This window comes from Larus michahellis, chromosome 6 (assembly GCF_964199755.1).
Source record: "Larus michahellis chromosome 6, bLarMic1.1, whole genome shotgun sequence".
Classification (NCBI taxonomy): domain Eukaryota; kingdom Metazoa; phylum Chordata; class Aves; order Charadriiformes; family Laridae; genus Larus; species Larus michahellis.
Window position 1 is genome coordinate 36429215 of NC_133901.1, and position 14783 is coordinate 36443997.

Below are 14783 nucleotides of genomic sequence, written 5' to 3' on the forward strand. Positions count from 1 at the left end.
GTGGGAACTGTGTGTCCTGGGGAGCCCTGTTGTCTTCTCAAGCTTTGGTGGAATCGGTCAACTAGAGTTGAGTGAGAAAGACCAAAGGATGGGTTGGATATAAGTGTGGGAAGGAGGCAATTACAGGCAAACTCGTTTTATTTCCATCAATAGATGCTAGTCAAGCTTGGGGTTCTGCATGTCTCCCTATTCCTTCCTTCCCTTGCAGTTTGCATGGGGTGTTTACACTTTTTTCCCCCTCCTCTGCTCTTTCCTCTTCGGCTATAGGAGATAGACACTTTTTAAAATGCAAGGTGAGGGTTTTTTTTTCAGCTCGTCAAATCCTCTCTGGTGGTGCCAGAGCGCTGAGAAACCCTAAAAGACTTGGAGGCTGGCTGTGTGCAGTCTCATTTTGTTTGGATGCCAACCCCCGGCACTCCCTCCTCCAACAACCTTACTTCGTTGTGATGGCTTTCCAACATCTCCTCGCCCTCGGGCTCCTGCAGGTCCCTCAGCACTGCTTGCTGCTACTTACTCCAATCCTTTTCCTCCCTCCAAGTTGCTTGTGGTACATCTCCTGGCTTTCCTTTAAGACTGTTCTTGAACTCACATCTTCACCTTGCTGCTTTTCAAATGTCTCCTTTCCATTCCCTCCACCTTCCTCCCTCTCGTAATGGCTCAGGTATCTCCATGCTGGTGTTTGGCCCAAGCCGGCAGTTTCCCTTTCCGGAGGAAGCAATCAGCATCATCTTATAACAGAAATGTGCTCAAATGAATGTCGTACTGTTGAATACTGTTGGCCTTGCTGACCAACACAGAATCATGGAATACCAGCTTGGAAGAGACCTCAAGGATCACCAGGTCTAAAAGCACTGTCTAGGCAAGATGGTCCAGCATCTCTCCAGCTGAATCTCAAAAGTGTCTGATGTTGGGGAATCCACCACTTCCCTGCAGAGATTATTCCAATGGCTGATTGTTCTCATTGTGAAAAATTTTCCTCTGGTGTCCAATCAGAATCTGTCCAGGAGTAACTTGTACCTACCAGCCCTCGTCTTTTCCATGTGACCCTTTGTAAAAAGGGAGCCTCCATCTTCTTTGCAGCCACCCTCTAAATACTTGGAACATGGTGATAAGGTCTCCCCTGGGCCTTCTTTTCTCATAGCTGAACAAACCCAGTTCTCTCAGCCTTTCCTCATCTGGCAGGCTTCCCAGTCCATGGATCATCTTGGTGGCCCTTCTCTGGCCCCTCTCTGGCCTGGCCACAGCTGTTTTGTATAGCGGGGACCAAAACTGAACACAGGATTCCAGGTGTGGCCTGGCAAGCGCAGAGTAGAGTGGGATAATGACTTCTTTGTCTCTGCTGGTGATGCCCTTGTTGATGCAACCTATCATCCCATTGGCTTTCTTTGCCACAGCCTCAAGCATATTGTGCTTGTTGCCCACCAGGACCCCCAGGGCCCTTTCCGCAGCCCCAGCCTGGTAGGTCCCAGCCTGTGCTGCACTCCTGGATTAGGTTTTCTCAGGTGCAAGACCTTACACTTGTCTCTGTTGAATTTCCTAAGGTTCTTGTTAGCCCATTCTTCCATTCTATCCAGGCTTGAAGATAACGCCTACCCTTATGTTGCAGTGACACGGGACAAAATCTCGCTGAAGCCTTGGAAGCAAGTGGAAACACCACTATGAATGGTCTTCCCTTGCTCTGGGTGTGAAAACAACTCCACTGGTACACAAAAAGGTATATATTTTTTTTTTTCTAACCTGCTTTTCTTCCTTCTCCCCTTTGCCATGGCTTGGTCTTGCTGTAGAGAGTCGCTTTGCTGCGAGTGCACGTTCGTGGCTGCTGGCGTGTGCCGCAGCACCGAGATGATGGAAGCATTGATCCAACTCGCTGCGTGACCCTGTTCGACATGGCAGTGCGCTGCGCTGTCAGCGTTAAGGTCGTCTCTAGAGCTCCCATAAGCCAGGATCACAGGCCAGACTGAATTGGAGGAAAACCTTACGGCTTTTTCCAGAGCTCCCGCTCTGCAGGGGGGGATTCCCAGAGCGTGCAGGGACTTGTTAGTGACATAGGATCTTGAGTAGAGCGGGCTTTGCTGGGAGATTTTATCTATTTTTATAGCTAGTACAGGTGGATTTTTCTGCGATAAAAGCCGTAAACACCGAAGAAGCCAAAACTCTTCTTCCTGGCTGGTAATAATGAGCTTCTAGCTCTGAGTCACCCCAGTGTAACAGGACTTGCTGCAAATATGGCAGAGGTCGAGCTCTGTTTGGAGGAGATAAGAGAGTCTAGCCTTGAACCAGTTCCTTTGGAGGTGAGGAGAGGGAGCTGGGCAAAGAGGAGGTGCTGCTGTTAGTGTCCCCCTCAGGGGAGAAATTCCGAGCAACCCAACCCCTTAGTACACATCAGAGAATCCACCCACGCCGGTCCCTCTTTTGTTGGAGAATTTTCCTCGCTCCTGCAAAGAAGGTGGGCATCGCTGTATAATACCTTTCCATGTCAGCTGCCTGGCACTGGTTTACTCAGCAATAGCACAGGTCTTTTTTTGCCGTCTCTCCTTTAAACTGACTTCAAGCAGGAAAGCGGTTCCCCCAAACGTTACCTAAAAAGTTCTGGTCAAAATGGTGACACCCACGGCACCTGGGCTTGGGGCATCCATCCCATAAGGCAAGCAAACAGACCCCACCGACATCCTGCGACAACCGTAAACCTGACGCTTTTTCATTGGGAAATTGATTTTAAATCCAAGCCTCTTTAGAAATCTAATTAATTTCCTTAAAAAAAAAATAAATAGAGAGTCTTTCTCTCTTGTCATGCTCCCGCGGGGGAAAAGAAAGGGAGGAGGAAATAATTCTTGGCCGCATCTCTGCGGGGCGCCCTGTTGGTAACCTGGATAATACAATCTGATTTTGGCCTTGAGTCTGTTCCCTTGGACGATCGTGTTTCTTCGACAACCAAAAGCTGCCCTGGTGATTCAGACCTGGAGGAGAATGTCTTTTTTTAGTGGTGAGCTTTCAATTTTTTTTTCCCTCTTCTTCCCCAGCCATCAAAGGCCACCGAGGAGGCTTTTATCGTGTTATCAGTGGCTGTTTTTACAGAAGACAGCTGTGGACATGCCAGCCGCAGCCCGGCTCTCCTTCCTTCCCAGGGAGGACCCTGCGTGTTGGGTTAAAAGGGAGAGAGAGAGAGGCGGGGGCAAAAAAAAAAGGTGAAGGAAAAAGGGTAGTATCCTTTGAGAGGTGTTTTGGAGAGAGCTTGCACGTGTGTGTGCCGTTTGCCCTGAAAAGAAAAGTTAGGTGCATTTGGAGGGGAGGGTGTGCATATGTGTAAAATCTAAGGTGTGCCGGACCTAGTGTTTTAGAATCAGAGTGTGTTGGGTTGGAAGGGACCCCTAAAGCCCACCCAGTCCAACCCCCCTGCAGTGAGCAGGGACATCTTCAACTAGATCAGGGTGCTCAGAGCCCCATCAAGCCTGTCCTTGAATGTCTCCAGGGATGGGGCCTCCACCACCTCTCTGGGCAACCTGGGCCAGTGTCTCACCACCCTCATTGTAGCTGCACGCTGGATGTGAAGTCTCGGTGTGTCACCATTTTCCACCCTTTTCTTTAGGTAGGGAGTGTTTGCATTTAGCTGGGGGCGTGGGATCTGCTTTCCCCATCAGGTGCCTGTCGCTCAAGGGCTGAAGTCCTGGTGCTGGTGTGCTCAAGTCCTTAAGTCCTTTTTTTTTTTTTTTTTTGTTTTTATTAAATCTCTATGATCTACCTTTAGTAGCACCCACTGCAAGACCGGGTTAACAAGCCTTCGCTCGGGAGACAAAGCATCCTGACTTTTTCTCCGTCCTTTGGCTGGGCTGTGGCGGGTTTTGCTGCGGGGAAGAAGAGGCAGTGGGTTGCCTTGCCTCTGCAGCCCCCTCAGGATGTGGGATGTTGGAATCATAGAATTGTCAGGGTTGGAAGGGACCTTAAAGATCATCTAGTTCCAACTCCCTGCCCTGGGCAGGGACACCTCCCACTAGATCAGGTTGCTCAGAGCCCCATCCAGCCTGGCCTTAAAAACTTCCAGGGATGGGGCTTCCCCCATCTCTCTAGGCAACCTGTTCCAGTGTCTCACCACCCCCATGGCGAAGAACTTCTTCCTAATGTCCAGTCTGAATCATCCCATCTCTAGTTTTAATCCATTCCCTCTAGTCCTACCACTACCCGACATCCTAAAAAGTCCCTCACCAGCTTTCTTGTAGCCCCCTTAAGATACTGGTAGGCCACAATAAGGTCTCCTCGGAGCCTTCTTTTCTCCAGACTGAGCAACCCCAACTGTCTCAGTCTGTCCTCACAGGAGAGGTGCTCCAGCCCTCTGATCGTCCTCGTGGCCCTTCTCTGGACACATTCCAGCACGTCCATATCTCTCTCGTAGTAGGGGCTCCAGAATTGGACATAGCACTCCAGGTGGGGTCTCATGAGAGTGGAGTAGAGGGGGAGAATCACCTCCCTCGACCTGCTGGCCATGCTTCTCCTGATGCAGCCCAGGATACGATTGGCTTTCTGGGCTGTTGGGCATCTCTTTCTTCACAGAGGGGTTTCTTCTCCTCCCCAGCCCAGGTGAGGTGTTTCTCCTGGAAGCCTAGGTGCCGAGGGATGCTGAAGCAGATGGCTGCCAGCTGGCCTTCATCCAGCGCTCTTCCTTCTTCCTCCCTCCCTCCCCTTGCAGCCCCCTCACAGCCGGGTTTGTTTATAGAAACACTGTCAAGCAAGAAGTCTTTCCGTGGGCTCCTCGGAGGAGGAGAGGGACGTTTTCAGCTGCTCAGTCACCCTCAAACTGTGAAGACGCGACATATCAGCCGCATAAAATTAATTTATTTAGTTAAGGGAGGTGTTAATTAAGAGATCTCATTTATTGTGCCTCTACCGACAGCTCTCGAGGGCCTTTTGAATTGTCAGCTCTGGTGACAGCGAAAGCTAATGGTGTCAGGAGTTGATAGCGGGGACGATTCATGCCGAGGGGTGAAGGGGGAGATGGTGGAAGGGGGAAGGAGCAGAGGAGAGGCGGCGGGAGCTGGGGGGCTGGCAAGTCAGGATGAGGTGCTTTGCCCTTCCTCAGCCTCCTCCCAGGAAATCCCGGCCATAAAAAAGGCTCCAGCGAAAAGCGGCTGCAGGAGAGCCCAGGGTTTGCAGAGAAGTTGCCGGCGGAGCAGCTTCGCAAGGGATGTCCGTGGACGCCTGGGCATGTGCAGCCAAAAATGTGTTTACCTGGATCAACTTAAAAATAACCGATCCTCTGAGTGATCTGAACTGGAAAAAAAGTGTCTTTTTTCGTTTATTTTAAATAATCAACCCCGCACGCTGAGAAGGTAATTCTCTTCGGTTAATCAGGACACGTCAACCTGATAACCAAGTGTAGGCCTAGCACCAAACTTGCAGGCTTAAGTTTAAGATTTCTTAGGAAAAATAACAAATAACCTTTATCTGAAAGAATTACATGCTCCAGTACAGCTGTTGATAGGCATCCCCTTCAGGAAAAAGCTGCACCAACAGGTTTTCTTCCCCACTTTTTTTTCCTTCTCATGATCTGTATCAAGTTGCTTTTGGAGGGAAAATGAAATTCTCTTGATGCAGAAAATAGGCCAAAAGGAAAAAAAAATAATAAAAACAGATAGTCCAGGAGAAACGCTAAACAATTTGAGTAGGTGGTGCTGCCTTCTCGTCAAAGACGTTTTGTGTTTTCGGCTGCCGGGTTTGTTAAATAAAGCCAGTATTGCTTGTGCTTAGTAGATCGGCCCCATCTTTTCTGGGCTTTCCTCCGTGTGTGCCCTCAAAGCTTACAAACCAGGCTCTGTTGCGGAGCCAAACTTCCTGTTTCTGTCTCAAAACAGGCATGAGAGGCGGAGGTCGAGGGGATGCCACAGCCATTTTCCAGCTGCTTTCTCAGCCACGAAGGAACCACCTCCCGGACGGCAGCCGGGAGCTGATGAAGCAAGTTAGTATTCAGGGAGAATGTGGGGCACCTATGGAAAAATGTCTGGCTGCTGGAAGATTATTTCCACCGGCTCTTGTTGCCGAACTAGTAATTTTCTCCAGGTCGCTGGTTTGACTTTCTTTAACCCTCTGCTAGCGAATGTGTATTACTTCTTCCTTTTTTTTTTTTTTTTTTAATTGAACTGCAGTGATTTAAACCAGGGTAAGCATCAGCCCCCCAGAGGCTACTGTTACTTTCATCTTTATTTATTTACTATAAATAAATATAGTAAATATTTACTATGAATAAATAATGGTAAATATTTATTTATATATAGCTGTGGCCGGGCAGCTGGGATGAGCCCCTGGCCGTGCCAGTCGCTGGGTGAACTGTGTGTGCCCCGGCCAAGGCGGGGATTGAGGTTTTCAGGGCACTTTTCTGCCATTGGGAGCTCAGGGTTGGATTTTTGTTGCGCTCAGCCCCTCGAGAGCGATTGGAAAGAGGGAAAAGGCATTTTTCCAAGTGGGCCCTGTGGTGGTTTAAGTCCGAAAGCATCACTGGGAGCCATCCCCGTGCCGAGCGCCTGCCTCCCCCAGGGCATGCTGCCTTTTCCTGTCCTCCTCTCGGAGGGGAAAGAAACCTCGGGTTGCCCTTGGCTCCCATTGCGGCTGCAGGACTCATTTCCCTCTGAGGCAGCTCTTCCCTCGTGATGCTCCAGTGGAGACAGGCAGAAAGGGGAAATGTGGTATGAGACGGAGGGTTTTGTTTCCGATTTGACCCCAAAGTGGTGGCAGGGCTTTCCTGCGATGGGAGCTGTAGGGCGCGAGGAGTTTTGCCCTTTGGGAGCTGTATGTCGGAAGAGATTTCTGCCTTGGGATTGACTCTTCTGAAGCCGTGCAGGGTCTGACCAAGGCTTTTCCCACTGCCATGTGGTGTGGATTCTCTGCTGCCTACTACTATGGTTGCATCCCCAGGGCTGCCTGCCTCAAAACTGAACTGCTGCCGCACAGCACGGCCCCAGTTTGAGCGAGAGGAGCAGCAAAGCGGTAAAGGATGGGAGATGGGGAGAGGGGAGCGCAGAATCTGGCTCCCGACCTGCCTGGGAAGGATTACCACTCTGCATGGAGTGGGCACGCCGGAGCCCCAAGGAAGGGGTGCTGCGGGAGGGGGCACAAGCAGGAGACGAGATCATTGGGGATTCATTTAAACCGCAGTGTCGGATCCTATAAATCTGAGGGCTTTTGCATATTTCCATATTTATATATGAAAATTCCACGAAGTGGCCTAAAGGCAATTGAAATAAAAACAGGGCTGTCAGAGCTTGAAAAGTACCGGCAAATCTCTAACAGACCATTTAATATGAACGTATGGGCTTGAAAAAGCGCTGAGCGGGCGGAGGATTTCTGCATGCAAATGCCTGGCCGGCCCCACGTTGGTCCTCGCGTGCTGCAAGCACACCGGTGCCTCGGGTCTCAGTGGCTCCCCTGGCCAGGAGGGTGCAGAGCGAAGGGGTCTTTCAGCCTGGCTCCCATCCGGCCAGGAGGGCGCTGGAAGGGACTTTGGGCTGATGTCATTTCCCTCGGGTGCTTTCTCACTGCCTCGTGTGTGCCGTCATGGTTTGGGGGTGGCTGGGAAGCTGATCTTCATGGCTCCTTGTTTGCAGTACCCTAAAGCTACAAGCTAGGAAGGCCTACAAGAAAGCTGGGGAGGGACTTTTTACAAGGCCATGTAGTGATAGGAGGAGGCGTAATGGCTTCAATCTGGAAGAGGGGAGTTTTAGATTAGCTATCAGGTAGAAATTTTTCACTCTGAGGGTAGTGGGACCCTGGCCCAGGTTGCCCAGAGAAGCTGTGGCTGCCCCATCCCTGGAGGGGTTCAAGGCCAGGTTGGACGGGGCTTGGAGCAGCCTGGTCTGGTGGGAGTTGTCCCTGCCCAGGGCAGGGGGTGGCACTGGGTGGTCTTTAAGGTCCTTTCCAACCCAAACCATTCTATGATCACTGCGAGGGATGCTGGCAGGAGTGCCGAGATGCTGGGTCAAAAGCATTTTACGTCCCTCAGAGGCTGCGTTTGGGTGCAGGCTGTTTCCCTTCCCACTGTAGACAGTCTCCTCTCTCTCCTGGGAGTGTGCCCGTTTCCTTTCTGGTCTTTGGTTATCGGTCAAAACGAGAATTCTCCAAACCACTGGTCTGAATCGCCCTTGCTGACCTTCTGCCAGTTAGCGAGTCTCTTCCCATGGATTAATTTGAAGAAGCATTGCAGAGGTTTACGCTTCATGCCCGGCCTGGGGCCTGAGCAGGTAGAGTGGACTTCCGGCTTTGGAAACGTCTTTCTTAAGTTACCCCACAAATCCTTGTGCTGGTTTTTGGTTGCCTTTACATGTTGTCCACCTTGTCTGGGCTTGGGTACCGTGTTCATGGTCCTTGCTGCAGGAGCTCAACCCTTTCTGCTCTCCGCGAGTCAGCCCCATATCTCAGTCCGATGTACCGTGGGTCTGGCCTCTGGTTTTTATGTGCACCAAATGCCCCTGAAGAGAAACTCCTGCTTTCTCGATGCAAGGACAAGAGCGAGCCTCCCCCTTCTCCGAGTCCTCTGTCATTCAGGGCTTTTTTCCCCCTCTTCAGCCCCAAGGTGGATAGCTAGAGGCCACTGCTGCATCTTTTTTTTTCTGAAGTCTCCAAATCAAAAGGAAATAATTAGCAGAGGATGAGAAAGCTTGGATGAAAACAAGCTGTCAACAAGAAGAAGGTGCTAATGTGTCTGTCATCCCTCTTCCCTCCTGGCCAGTCCCCTGGACGTGGAAGGCTGGGTGCTCCGTCTCCGATGGAGGAGTGGACGACCCTGCTCGGCGTTGCTCGCCCGTCAGCCACAGCTGTCTCCAAACATCAGCTCTCATCTCTTGAAGACACATCTTGCTCTGCGGCCGGTTCCTTCTGCTGTCCCCGGTCTTGTGGCTGGGAGGGATTTGCTTCACGGACAGCTTGGGTGTCGATGGTTGAGAGTTCCCCATTGCAAGTGCTTTCAGCTCAGGTTTTATCCGCTAGCGTGGATGCCTAAAATCGATTTGTATCCTAAAAGTGCCTATTTCTCTTCATTACAGAGAGACAGGCGTGCAGAATGAGTAGCTCAGATGTAGGTGTCTGCAGTTATTAAGTTAAGGAAGACGAATCCCGGTGTCAGCATCTCCCTTGGCTTTGCTGAGGGGTTTGCTCCTTCCGTAGGACTCCTCGTGGTGACTTTGGCACAGGGTGACATTCTTAGGAGTCTTGAAACTTGCTGGATATTTTCTGCCTGAGATGTGACGAGGCTTCCCGGGGGGGAGGCAGGTTCTGAGGCCATGTTTCTGCAGCAGTCCCACACCGTGGCTTCCTCCTGTAAAGCTCTTTGCCACAGGATGTATTTTTTAACACCAATTCCAAAAGCACGCAGGGTACTGGTGTTTCAGGGTGTTGCCTGTCCTGAGTCTCTTGAGAGGGTGACGAACAAAACCGTGGCTGGGTGTCCTTTTTCAGTGGCAAAATACACCTCGGTTATTTCATTCCTTGCTAATTTTTGGGCTGAGGTGGAAGCTCTCCCTGTTTGCAAGTGTTTCTTGCAGTGTCCTTCCTTTGCCTTGGTGAGCAAACATCATCACACCTAATTGCATCTCTAAGGGATCTTCAACTAGATGTTTCTACCTGATTTATCTTTAGCGCTGCTGTCGGCGGAGGTGCTTTGGGGTGATTCTGCTTTGTCAGGCTGGAAGATGAGACTCCATGGAGGTCTCCCCTCTCTCTCTCTCCCTCCCTCCCTCCCTCCCTCCCTCCTGCTATGGTGATGCTGCTATAATGGTACACACGGGGCCACTTAACCCCAGAGGAGGAGGACGCCTCAGTTCCCTTGTCACCCGTGTCCTCTCTGGTTCCAGCCTCTGGCCACCACAAAGGTGCAGAGGTTGTTTCCACCCCCGCAGAAGAAGAGGTCGTGGTTTGAGGGAAGGTGAGGGGTTGCAAGGGGCAGTGGTCCCGCAGAGCACGGCCAGCTCAGTTCATTGCTGCCACCTATTGCTGGGTGAGGGGAAGAAGTGGGGCTTGGCTGTGAAAATCCAGAGGTGCGAACATCTGGGGAGCTTTGCTCAAAGTTCACATAAACGTTAGGGATAAATCTCCCCAGAGCTGTAACCTTGATGGTGGGGCTTACACTCTCCATTGCCCTGCTCCATCAGGGTCTTTCTCCTCCTACCTGGTGCCACCAGCGATGGGCGTTACAGGAGGCAGGTTTTAAGGCTGGCAGTGAATTTCTAGAGGTTTTTGGGAGGCCAGAACCTGCTAACTTTTAAACGAACTCTTACGCCCTTCATCCTTGGTCTTCTTGTTGCCAGCAAGCCTTGGCTATGCTGAGGAGATTTGCCTGGCCAAGGTCAGCGCAAGCGTGGGTGAAGCTTCCAGCAGCTGGGGTGGAGGGAGCATTGCCCCAGCCTTTGGCAAGACTTTTGTCCATCCATTTTGAAGAAAAAAGGGGGATTCCTGCCAGTAACCCTGGCCTAAAATACCCTGTAAGGGCGTACGGGGCCATAGCGCTGGTTTCTCCAGGGAGACTCCTTGGTCTGTTCTTGGGCTCCATCCACCAGCTTTACGGCAGCATCTCTCACCTCCTTGCGGGGATTGCTCCCAAGCCCTGCTGCCTTTCTCCTGGCAGGCCCTTGCGACGTCCTCCAGCGCCCACCACTTTTCCCTCTACCTGGCATTAGAGGGCAGTCAAAGGAAGCCTTCCCTCTCCTCCTGCTCCCCAGGCTCTGCCAGCCAGTGCCGGCACCCACCCCGGGAGCAGAGGGCTGACCCCAAAGCGGGACCCAGCCCCAGCCGTTCACCCTCACCACCGCCTTGTTTCGTGTTTCTGGCTGTGCCTCGGCCACTCAAAGCCGCTCGCGGTTTTGTGGCTGACATTTGGGAAGCAGGAGCTGATATCTGCAGCGCTGATAAATCCCGCGCGCCGCTTCTCCCACGGCTCGCCCTCCCTCTCCACCTAATTGACATCTTTGGATCTTGTCTCCCTTTGACAAATCAGGTTACTTATTATAAGTGATGACATGTATAAATATTGCAGGCATTCGCTTTACGTCTGGATACCCTGATAATAAAAGCTATCAGAATCTCTTCCCCCCCCTCCTTGCATAGCAATTACCACCAAAGGGTTTTCTCCTCCATCACTGGAGCGGGATGTGGAGGAGAGTGAATTGTGTCTGTGACAGTGAGATTTCCCTCTTGCACTGGGGGAATGTGGTTTTGGGCAGTAAAATGGTGCTTTTTTTTTTTTTTTTTTAAAGGCTAATGGAGCAGCAGCACAGTGAAACCATGCGAGCTGCAGGTACGTAGCTGGGGGAATCTTGCGGGAGCCCTTTTGCTCGCAAAACTTTGGGTTTGGTGGAGGTCGGTGTCTGGGGTGGCCACGGCGGGTGCCGTCGCTGGTCCAAGGTGGGGTTTCGACTCGTGGGGTCTGTCCCAGTGCCTTACTGGAGCCCACTGGGTGCTCCGCTCCATCATCCTCACCAGCACACTGGCGGCTCTCCTGGGCTGAGGCTGTCAAATTGCAAGGTATTATTTTTAGCCTGGTTTCCCGAGGAAAAAGCAGCTTATGCGATTGTACTGTCTGTCAGTTGCTTTTCCTCCCACCAGCCTCCTCTTAACAAGTTTTGAACCCCTTGTCAAACCTACCGGGAGGGATAGAGGGGCTCCAAGACGTTGAAGTTCCTGCACGTTTCCCTGCAAATTAGCAGCTGGGGCCAAGTTCCCGAAGGAGGGGACGAGGCTGGGTGGCAGCACCTGGGGGCAGAAGGAGATGCTGGGGAAAGGCGCGAGACGAGGGGCTGGGAATGGCCTCTCCGCTGAAGGCTCAATATCTCGCATACAGATATTAAGCCCTCACGCCTTAATTAAAGTTAATTTCTGGGAGAGGCGTTTTTTATTACAAAAGATTTCTCCAGCTCAGGCGTGTCTGCGCCATCTGCTCGGAGCAGGCGGTGGCCAAGCCCTCGACCCTGCCGGCCGCGGGGACTGCCTGCCAGCAGCGGCCGTTCTCAGCAGTGCCTCTTAGTCCAGGTTATTCCAGACAGTAATTTATTAATTTTTTTTTTGAAAAGCCAAGTGCTGCTGGCAGGGGAAGGCGCAGGGCTTAATCTCCTATGCCTTTCCTCGGCGTGGCTTCTCTGGTGGCTAATAACGAGGTGGAGCAGGCTGTCCTTCATGGGGCTATCGCTGCCTCCTTTGTCCTGTTATTTTCATTAAGCTTTCAGGAACTTAAGGGTGTGCGATTTCTACCCCATGTCAGAAGTGGATGAAAGTTATTAAACGGCGGCTTGACTGCGATGGACGTGTGCGCGCACACGCATAGGAGCTCCCGTTTCTTAGGAAACTGGTCTTAATGAGAGGCAGCTCCTAATAATGCTTGCTTACTTCTCTGGTTGAGGTTTTTGCCGGCAATGGAATTTTTATGGGAAATCTTAAACCCAACAAGGATGCTAATAAGCTGTAATCAAAAGCAGGGAGGGAAGGGACCTGCTTCTTTCTCGTCCCACAGCCCTTCCTGAGATGTCGGAAGAAGTGCTTTCTATACATCAAGATAAAGCCAAGATACTTTTAAAAAAATAATTTCTTTTTTTTAACCAGAAGATGAGAGTGAAACTCCCAGGCTTGTTTTATGGCTGGGGCCTTGCTGGGAATGTTGGAGGCAGAGAGGTACAAATCCCTGCTTTGAAGGGCTTGAATCTGAGCCATCTACTTCCCTGGCCAGTACCCAATGTACCAGCTTCCTCGTTACTTTGGGGGGCTCTTTTTTCTTGTTTTCTTATTTTCTTCTTTCTTCCTTGTTTTTGTTTTTTATTTTTTTTTAACTGCTGACGACTCCGCGATGATGCTGAAAAATCTCTGGCCTGGGTAAATAAATTTGTCATTTCTTCCCACTCCATGTGAGATCTTGCGTTTGGCAAGCTGACATCCTCTGACTAAAACCCATTTTGTCTCAATTCCTGACCGTCCTTACTCACGGTGAGTGGGTTTTGCCCATAAACACAGAAGTTGCTGGGTAAACCTGCGTAATTCTCCTTTGTGAGGCCTTTGCTGCTGCCTTCTCCTCTCTCGAATAGCCACCTGCATTTTGAGGCTTATTTTAACATATTTTGATGCAAAACCTGAACCTGTCTCCTGATTTACTCAGGAGAGATCCAAACGTACTCAGAACGAGCCCAGGATTCCTTGTGAAATGTTCACCTGCTTAAAGGAAGCTTTAAATAAAACTCCTTTATTAAGAAGAAAAAATAGAAGGAAAAGCCCTTTTTACCCCTTAATGCAGTGATGGATTTTTTTGTGTGTGCAAACTTTAGATAAAAGGGGCAGAACTTCTAATTACATTACCTTGGGAGGCTTAATAATGTTTGCCCAAAGTATCTTTCCGTGAAAATTCACCGGAGTAAATTCAGTTTAATTTCTGCTGGGATTCCTTCGCTTCATCCCTTACTGCTTTCCAAAGACCTTGTAGTAGCTGCCCGAGGAAGGAGAAACCGCGGTTTCGGGTTCCTCCGAGGGCAATCGTTGCGTTTTTGGAGAGGGCTGGAGAAGATGTGGGTCTGGAGATGCTGTGTGGCGTGACGTCCCGTGCTGGTGGCAGGACATAAGACCAGCATTTGTTTCTCAGCATTTTGGGTTTTGAGATTGCCATCGAGATCTGTATTCTTGTGAAGCCTCCCCAGAGGGAGTGAGAGGTACTTAACTCCAGCCTGAATTTGGCTGGCTCAGCCGCAATAAAGACCAGCACTCCCCGAACGAGCGAGCCTTAAATTAATCTGTTTTGGACCTGGGAAAAAAAGCCAGGGAGGTTATTTCTGAGCATCTGTAAAAAAGCAAAGCCCTGGAAGCCCTTAAATGACTCTTGTGGAAAGCACGTCGGGCTCGGCAGGGAAGCCCTGCCGTGGGACGAGAAGCGTCTTGAAGCTGCAAGGGGACTCGCCCATTGCTGGCGAAGTGGACGATGAGGTGCCCAGGAGCCGTGTGTGCCACCAGAAACTAACCACAAGCTTAAATCCTGTCCCCATGTCATGCCACAGGGATCTGGTGAACATGTAGGTGATGATGGGCATGGGGTCAACTGGGGAGTGTCGTTGACCTCCTGGTAATTAAGAGGAATGCGGGGCTGGAAGGATCTCATAGCTCACTGTCTCCAGTCACTTTTGTTACAAGGAACTGCTCACCATATCCCTTTTTATAAACTTTATGGAGAGCTCTCTCAATGGCAGGTGGGTTTTTGCTCCTGCTGTTCCCATGGAGGCTGTCTCAGGCCCTGGCCCGTGTGATAGTGAATAGTAATTAGCCAACCTAAAAGTGCTGATGAGTGGTTTATACCTGCTCTCTCCAACCTCACCACGCTACTCAGGATGTGATCTCTTGGAGATGTTCTTTATTAGCGGTTAATAGGTTTTTTTCCCCTCTCTCTCTCCTGGAAATACTCTGAGTTGTTGATGCCTTTTATAATCGTGTTGTGCCATGGGCCTCTGCACTGTTGTGGGACAGCTAAGCCACACAGGTGGGTCTTCTTTGTCATCTCCACCGAGGTTCCATCCTTGCCACTGATCTTTTAAACCTGACCTTGGGTTTTGTGCCGTTGAATGTCATTCCACGTCCATCCGTCTGGTTCTTAAAGTCATTGTTTCCTGCCAAATGATGCCAAAACTCATTGTTTGGGGTTGTTTTGCCTCCTAAGCAGCGAGTTTGATAAGTGTTGGTGCGCTGTTGTTAAGGAAGCATTGAACATGAGTGGTGACTGAACAGTCTGCTCAGCAAAAGCCCTCCAGACTGCTTCCTTTTTCGGTATTATCTATTGGAATCTTATT

The 14783-nt window shown here is 50.6% G+C and overlaps 1 long non-coding RNA gene across 20 annotated transcripts in view; it reads left to right on the forward strand.

Annotated features, from left to right (window-relative positions):
* Positions 1-14783, forward strand: part of LOC141744815 (uncharacterized) — a 169033-nt gene that overhangs the window by 22459 nt on the left and 131791 nt on the right. For 12 of the 20 annotated variants that reach the window (XR_012587568.1, XR_012587571.1, XR_012587566.1 and 9 more), the window contains 3 exons: positions 1607-1714; positions 5844-5947; positions 11229-11269. The exons of 3 other annotated variants lie outside the window; for them this stretch is intronic. This is a non-coding gene — a long non-coding RNA (uncharacterized LOC141744815). The remainder of the gene's footprint in view (positions 1-1606; positions 1715-5843; positions 5948-11228; positions 11270-14783) is intronic. 5 more of the 20 variants (XR_012587565.1, XR_012587575.1, XR_012587569.1 and 2 more) reach the window with 3 other exon arrangements.